General features: G+C 45.6%; 1 long non-coding RNA gene and 1 other non-coding gene across 4 annotated transcripts; both read left to right on the forward strand.

The window, feature by feature from the left end:
* The first annotated feature begins 4,920 nt into the window (after positions 1–4,920).
* Positions 4,921–8,316, forward strand: LOC132371560 (uncharacterized). 3 transcript variants are annotated; one of them, XR_009504876.1, is made up of 5 exons: positions 4,921–5,029; positions 5,317–5,635; positions 7,069–7,099; positions 7,695–8,010; positions 8,099–8,316. It is a non-coding gene; the product is annotated as an uncharacterized LOC132371560 (long non-coding RNA). The 3 variants fall into 3 exon arrangements; XR_009504877.1 differs by lacking the exon at positions 5,317–5,635; XR_009504878.1 differs by lacking the exons at positions 4,921–5,029; positions 5,317–5,635; positions 7,069–7,099 and adding an exon at positions 7,106–7,234.
* LOC132372260 (small nucleolar RNA SNORD93) lies at positions 7,155–7,225 on the forward strand. The gene has a single exon (XR_009505131.1). It is a non-coding gene; the product is annotated as a small nucleolar RNA SNORD93 (small nucleolar RNA).
* Positions 8,317–8,528: the final 212 nt, after the last annotated feature.

Genomic DNA, 8,528 nt, shown 5'->3' on the forward strand with positions numbered 1-8,528 from the left:
ACTTAGAAGCCAGCTGAGAGAGAGACAGATGGATAGATAAATAAATACGTGCTATCTATTTCTATTATAGATATAATATACCTATTTCTATTTTATAGAAAGCAGTGTTTAAAAAAATAAAAATAAAAAGCAGTGGGGGGGCAGGGGGCTAGGCTTGGAACAGGGTGGCCAGGGCAGGTGCCACTGGAGTTGACCAGGGCAGATTCCCAAGGCCTGGCCAAGCCACAAGCAAGTGTGATCATGAGTGACCAGGTCCCAGGTCTTCAACAGCAAACCCCGGAGAAGACCAGGGCTAGAAACAGTCCCATTACAGTGGTCACTGTCCAAGCAAAGGCCAGCTGCAACGCAGAAGATCCTTCTGTGTCATCTGCCTCCCTTCCTGGGCCATAAGCACCTCCCCACCTGCATTCACCAGGCGCCATGGAGAGAAGGGAAGGGGAGCAGAAACCAGAAAGACGGGGCCTTTCTACAAAAAAAGACTCAACCTTCCCCCTAAAAGCCTGTTTAAATGATTGAATCTGAGTAAATTTACTTGACTCGACTAAAATGTAAAGCCCCCTTGGCACCTCGAGCCCTATCTAGCAGAACACGGGCTCGTAAGGGAATGCAGATCAGCAATGGAAAAAAATCTAGACTAACTCTGCTCTCGACTGAGCATTTGTGATGCTGCTGCCCCCCACTCGAAGGCTACTTTGGGAAGGAGAGGAGAGAGGACACAGCATGAACAGCAAGAGAAGCTAAAAGGATCTGTTGCTTTCCTTTAATGTGGTATGGTCATGGTTGCACAGATGTTTAGTCACGGCAAAGGGTAGGAAGGAAACACATGTTTAAGTACATCGCTGGAGAGACCAAAAGGATTATGCACTGTTCCATTATAATTTTTCTAAAGCTTAAAGCATGATTTAGGAGAAGCTGTTCGTGCCATTGCTGCATTCAGTTACCCAGAACAGATTTGGATGGGCCTGGAAGCAATTTCCAGGCTTCCAAATGTGGGTCATAAATATGTGTTAATCAGAAAGGACATTGCAGTCAAGTGGCTTCACATATTTACCATCACTCCTATGAAAGGCATTTATTGGCAACCTCCTACATGAGGTTCAGGCAGCCTGGAATTTATACGCAGAAATTAAGCAGTCATAATTCCTACCTCTTGAAACTTAAACTTGGCAATGTTGATTTGAACAATCCCATAAATATACAACTAAACAAAGCTCATCTGCAATTATTCTCTGTCCCAACTGTCTTCCAAAGTGGCTGTACCATGTTGCATTCCCACCAGCAACGAATGAGAGTTCCTATTTTTCTACATCCTCACTACCATTTGGTGTTGTCAGTATTCTGGAATTTAGTTATTCTAATAGATATATAATGGTACCTCATTGCTGTTTTAATTTGCAATTCCCTAGTGATATAAAACAGGGAGCATCTTTTCATAGGCCATCCCATCATTTTTGCTGTATTCTATTCATTGGAAGAAATTCAACAGGTCCAGCCCACACTCAGGGGGAGGGAATTATGCAAGGCCATGAAGAGCAGGAGATGGGGCCATTGGGGACCATCTCAGAGGCTGCCCAACATAATTAGATTCAGAAAAGAATGGAGGAGAGGAATTTGAGACAAATAAAGACAGTGCTTTTGAGGAGTCTTGATATCAAGAGAAAAAGAAATGAAGGGTTAGTTGCAGAAGAATATGAAGTTAAAGGATGTTTTTATTTACTTGTTTTACAACTAGATCATGCTTATCAATAAAGGTGATATATTTGATATATTGAATATAAATACAAAATAGAAATGTATTTTATACCTTTATTCCTATATTTCCTAGAAGGCTTGTGAACAACAAGGCTCAGGTTTGTAGGCAACAAACCTGAGAGGGCATTTTTTTTTTTTTAACTTTTTATTCTATATTGGAGTACAATTGATTAACAATGTTGTGTTGGTTTCAGGTGTACAGCAAAGTGATTCAGTTATACACATACATGTATCTATTCTTTTTCAAATTCTTTTTCCATTTAGGTTGTTACATGATATTGAACAGAGTTCCCTGTGCTATACAGTAGATCCTTGTTGGTTATTCATTTTAAATATGGCAGTGAGTACATGGCAATCGAGAGAGCATTGTTTTAATAGTCTGTTTTGTACCAATGTAAGGGGTCAGAAACAAGCACACCTGTATCCCAGTGCTTCCAGGATGCTTACCTGTACACCCTCTGATTGCTAAAATCAGCCACATTTCAGCCATCATCCACTTCTATTTAGGCAAATGAAACCAGCAGGCCTCCGTGAGAGCAGACATTCTCTCTTGGCTTGAAAACAAGCCTACAGCTGCTTGGAAAAGGCAGGCTGCTGGGCAGAGAGACCTGCATGTGGCAAATGGCCCAACGACGCCAATTAAAATGTTACCCAACTGGAATTGCCGTTTAAATCATAAATGATGTCTGCAGTTGCTTTATCTCCTGACTCTACAACGACACAATAAAATGCGCACTAAACACAGAGACAAAAGAAAATGGATGGGCCAATTAATCTGTGAGAGCAAATGTCCCAGCTCTGTGTGTGATGTTAGTCCATTGAGAACAAATGAGTCTTAGGATCTCCTGGGAATAAGGGTTGGGGGAGGGTGACAAATAATGTGCTTTCTTCCCTTTCCACCTTCAGAACCAACTCAAGATAAGATACAGAAGGGAAATGAAGGTGTTAGCTTTACTACTGACAAGATAGTGACTTCAGAGCTGAGTTTGTTCTACTCCCTTTCCCCGTCTAGACCTTGGCTCACCATTACCTTATACTGATCCTGGGCAGCGAGGGAAGAAAAAGAACATGAATCTTCACAGCTCACAGCCTTCTGATGGACTTGCTCTTCTCTGAGAAAGATGAGCCGTTGGACATCACCTGCCGTAACATACGTGTGGGCCAAAAATTTAAAATGAGTAAAATGCATGACCATGTTATTGCAGGGTTAGTAAGAAATACTATCTTTTATTCAGTTTGGACTATGGAAAAAGCACAGAGTTTAAGGGAGTGACACTTCATGTTCCCAAGTGACTATACACTGAACCAAGAAAACCCTCAATGGATTCCAAATGGTCACTTCTTACCCCCGTCTCCCCCTCCCATCAGAGAACATTAGAATCTTGAAAACAGGAAACAGGTGGAGGACGGATGCCAACAAGCCTATTTTGCATGCTCTCAAAATTCATGTTAGAACAGGATTTTATTGAAATGCCTTCCTCTGCTGTAAGGGAATGAGGAAAGGGTGGACAGAAGCTCAGGGCATTATCCCACAGAAGTTCCTCCACAAAGAGACATGGCATGGGGAGCCGGGGTCGGGGGTGAGTTAGCAGCAGCAAAACTAGCCAGAGAAGTGCCCAACACCTCCCGGGGGCTCGGGATGCCTTGTTCTACAAGTAGTTCATCACATGTGTGAAAGGCAGGCCAAAGACACACCAAGAAAGGAAATACAGCAGGTTTCATCAAGCATTGACAGTGCACCAAGCTCTAGGTCATGTACCGGGAATGCAGGGATAAATTCATACTCAAGGTGACCCAAAAAAGCTACATTCTGGGATAAGACCCCACCACTACCATCACTATGAGCCTTGAAGAGTTTTATAGTATGAATATTCAACTACTGCAGGGGATCAATGGCGAATCTCTTTCCCTGGAGTCATTTCCCACTTACCTGAATATGTTCCAGGCACTATGCTGAATTCAGAGGAGCCAGTAGAGTGGGAAAGCAAGTTCTCATGGAGCTTACATTCCATCATCAAGACAAGTCTGCTTTTGGAGAACACCCTAAGGTGGGCTCTACTCCACCAGAAGCTCTGTATGATCTAAAAGTCCCTCTACTCTATGATTCTTCTTTAACTCTCTTGGCTTCTCCTATATCGTGAAGCCAGCTTCCTGCTAGTAATGCTAGACTCAGCCTAGGTACACCCCTCCTCCAGGAAGCCTTCCCTGATCCCCTTAGCAGGCTGGGCTTGGTGGCTTTGTGCTAGGCCCTTGGCACATTGCATAGGCTTGTACCACTTTATGTTTCTTGAGGGCAAGGGCAGTTTCTCATTCAACTTCACAGCACGGATCACGGTGCCTACCACTGAGTGGGCACTCAGTAAATATCTGTTGCCCTCTACAGTCCCTCCAACCAAAATGATCTCAAGTGCTCCAGTACCTAGGAAGCCTCAAATCTCAAAATTCCAGGGACAGATTAAGGATAAAACCAAATATAAAAGCAAGGCTTGGGGTGGCACAGTGGTTAGGAATCCGCCTGCCAATGCAGGGGGCACAGGTTCGACCCCTGGTCTGGGAAGATCCCACATGCCGCGGAGCAACTAAGCCTGTGCACCACAACTACTGAGCCTGCGCTCTAGAGCCCGCGAGTCACAACTACTTAAGCCTGCGTGCCTAGAGCCTGTGCTCTGCAACAAGAGAAGCCACCACAATGAGAAGCCCGCGCAAGGCAACAAAGAGTAGCCCCCGCTCGCCGCAACTAGAGAAAGCCCACCCCACGTGCAACAACGAAGACCCAACGCAGCCAAAAATGAATAAATAAGTTCATTTTTTAAAAATAGTTTTTTAAAAAAAGCAAGGCTGGGGACTTCTGGTGGCTTGCAGACCCCCCTGGGGGAGAGCATGGGATACTTGAGGTGGGGAAAGTGGAAACGGACATAAATATCTAACATTATTAGGGTGCCAGGAGCTCCGTCGAACCTGCCGCGAGGTAAATGGACACCACGCTTCGGAAGGGCTCTGAGGCGGAAGTTCGGTCGGTCGGCCCGTGGCCCGAGCTGGGGGAGACCCGGGCGGCCGCCGCCTGCCCCGCTTGCCCCAGGCCGCCGGCAGGGGGCGCGCGAGGGCCTCCGGGCGCCACTGGCGGGGCGGGTGCTCGGCCTGATGCTGGGCCGGGGCCGGGCCGGGCGGGGCGCTGGGGCAACTTTTTGGTTGGCTGCCGCTGGGTGCTGACCGCCCGGGCCCCTCTTAAACTGGGTCTCTCCCTTCCCCTCCCCTTTCGGCCTCGGTGCACGACTCGGTAAGTGGTTTCCAACCAGCTCGACGTCAGAGCCCGCCACGTGGCCTGGGGGTCTTTCCAGTGGCGCTTACCGGGCGCGCGCGCCCCTCCTATCCCCGGGCCCGCTCCGTCTGGGCGGCTGGGACTCGGGTTCGGCCCCAGCTCGGCACCCCCTCGAGAGAGGCCTCCCAGCCCCCAGGGGAGCTGCTGTGAGAGCCCCTCTGGGGCGGGGACGTCCTCAGTGTGCCGGTACGCTTCCTCCCCGGGAATGACCCTCCTGGCGCCTAAGGGCCCCCTTTTCCTCCCAGGGGCCGAGGCGCCTGGCACCTTATGTACCTGTGACCCCGACGCCCAAGGGATCCGGGCCACAGGGAGCTTCAAGCTCCTTTTGCAATGAAAAAAGAAAACAACAACAAACAAAACTTCGAGAATGAAACTGACCCAGGACGGAGGCGCAGAGCCCGGGACGGTGTCCGTGTTCTAGGCGCACGCGGGGCCCCCGCCCGTCCGGTGGCTCTGACGATCCCGGAACGGCCAGTTTAGGAAGCGGGTTAAGATCGCGGGCCTGAAACACTTTTAAGCTTCATTGTGGAGCAGTGTTAATTCCGGTGTTGGCAAGAAACGGAGGTAATTTCGCCCACACAGACACTTCCCCGCCACAAGTGCCTTCCAGTTGCCACTTCGCCCGGCGGTTGGGCTCTTTAAAAGGTCTGGCGTTGAGTCTTGCGGGAGCGGTTAACTACTGTGAGCCTTAATGAGGGAGCAATTTTCTCCCCCAACTTTTCAGGAGTGTCACCGCGTTATGCAGCATGGGACCCTCTTCCAACATTTTTAGGCTGTGAGGCTCGTTATGTTTGTCTGTCCTGGGAAAAAGTCGGCACCGTTGGGGTTCTGACTTGTGTCCGCCAAGATAAAGAGGAAAGGTTGCCCTAGAGAAAGTTTGTCTGAAGGAAGAGTTTCTAAGTTTCGGTGTGGCTCTCTTCAGCATCAGTGGGCATTTTTACTGTGTTTTACTGCTATACATTCCTATAGAAAGGTTTACTCTCCAAATTCAATAAAATTTGTAAAGATCTAAATTTAGAGTTGAGGGAATGAAATGAAGGAATCGTTATAGCTATCATGGGTACCGCTTAGTAATCTTCTCTTGAAATGGGAGGATTGTGGGGTGTTTTACATATTTGCCTCAGTGGTGAAAGACCCTTTTACTGATCAGAAAATAACTAATTTTACTAATTAGGAAACCGAATGGGACATCAATTTTATCATGCTTTTAAAGAGGAAACAAGGTGCAGCGTTGCAAACTGTCCTAGGCACCCCCTTTCCAGCCATATATATGGGGTGGGAACACACAGTTTTCCCTGCCCCGACTACCTGGATCTCTGGTGAATGGCACTACCACAGAGAGAAATGCAGTGGTCAGGCTTTGTTTTACAATTGGTTTAGATATTGGGGATTCCTGTTGAGCCAAATGGTTCCCTCTGGGAGAGGGACATGGGCTGAGAGAGCCAGGCAGCAGGTCAAGGAAGCAGGAGCCTGAGCCAGTGTCTGTTTAAGGACTGTGGAAACTGAGCAAGTGCTGAGGACTGTTGCCCACTCCCTGGGCTCTGCCTGCGCCTCTGGGTAAGCAAGTCTCAGGCTTCCTTTGGTTTTTTTAAATGTTAAAAGTTTGTTTCCCTCTTTCCTAGGTAAATACTGTTGCCAGTCATGTTTATTTTTTTCCAAATTGATAATGTTCCATGCAACTGTAACAGGGAGATTGGAAAGTTGGAAAGTTGATGACTGCTGACTTTCTGTAAAATGGATTCCCAGAGTATTGGCACTTAGTTCACTACTTATTTTACTCCTGGCTGGAAATTACAGGAGATTCCCAGTGTCAGGAAGTTTGGAGAATGTAGCTGTTTTACAGTAACTCTACTTAAAGGTAGCTTTTTATTCATCAAAGGTAGCTGGTAGGTAGCCCAATAAAAGACTCTTTACCAAACACACACATACACACACACAAAACCATAAAAAGTTAGCATATGATATTCTTAACATTGTTTTTCTCAATTTCCTACCAGGCTCAGTCCAGTTCAAGATGCTGGCAAACAGGTATGGACCAAATGGAAAGAATTTGGCTTGAGTTAATAAATACGAATAGAATTCTTGGCCAAGGATGAGAACTCTAATCTGATTGGATATCCTGCTCTGATGGGTTAAAGGATTTACCTGAGGCCAACTTGATAGGTAGGAATTTATTAAGTGCAATCACACCCCTCCCCACCTCTAAAAAGTATGTTTTAAATAAAATGGTGGTGGTGAGGGGGCTCTAGTAAATAGGTAATACTTTATTATGTCCAGAAAAAGGTTGTTGTAGGGGGGGAAAAAAGGATTTTTAAGTGATTGGCATCTAATCTTTCAAGATGTTTATCTTTGGTGATGGTGGCCATTTTGAGTTAGACTCTTCCAGAGGCTGAGGGTGAATTGCTAGCATTAGGAAAATAGGATTTTGAGTTGAAAACATTTTTTTTTTCATTTTTATGTCAGAACATTACTATGCCTGTGTTGACAATGTGTAGTACATTGGGGAATTCATTTTCCTTACCTGCACTGCTTTTGTGAACACGGCCTAGACACTGTATTTTCTTAATAGCATCTTATTTAGTAATTGCTGCTCTAATTACCTACTGTGATACTTTTCTTACAGGGCTGGTGCTTGAAAGCTTTTCGAGGAGATAAGGTGTATTTGAACATGTGACGAGTGATATATACAGAGTAGAGGTGTTTGCTTACTGTCCCTTTCATGGTGGTAGCAGGGGAGGACTTTTGAAAAGGTGCCAAATATCTGCAAGAACATATATCTGCCCCATAGAGAATTTCTGTAGAATTCAATTCCATTTAAACTATTTAAAATCATTTTTCTGCCAACCAGCCCCAGCCTGAAGCTCAACATAGTAACTAGACTAGCTATTCTATCAATACAGCTATCTTAAGAAAACTGTCAGCTGCTTGAATTTACAAAGGTTAGTTCTAAATCCCATACTTTTGACTATTCTAAACATTGTATGTTTCAAAGTATCCTTTTAAAAACTTGTTTTTTTGTGTTTACAGTTTTTCCTATAATAGATTATTCTGATGATTAAATCTGACCCCTTTGACAGACAACGGATCAGTGGATTCCTAAGGAGCAGGGAGGAGTTTGCTGCATAGGGTTTGGGGCAGGGGGGAGGGGGGTGTTGAAGAACTGCTCTACACTTTGATTATGGTGCTGATTGCCTTGATCACATTTTGGAGTGAGTTTTACTGAATGTAAATTCAACTTCAATAAACATGGCTTTAAAAACTTACCCTTTCCGGCATATCTTAATGACATTTCCAATGCAATCTGTGGGAAGACAGTCTTAGGTCAGTAATTGAATGATTTACTGAGATTAGAGGGGCAAAAACATCAAAATTACCGTGGGGTCATGTAAGTGACTCGTGCACAAATAAATACTCAAGAAACCATCAGTGTATATGCTCACCCATCAAGGGTGTACAG

Source organism: Balaenoptera ricei, chromosome 9, assembly GCF_028023285.1.
Source record: "Balaenoptera ricei isolate mBalRic1 chromosome 9, mBalRic1.hap2, whole genome shotgun sequence".
Classification (NCBI taxonomy): Eukaryota; Metazoa; Chordata; class Mammalia; order Artiodactyla; family Balaenopteridae; genus Balaenoptera; species Balaenoptera ricei.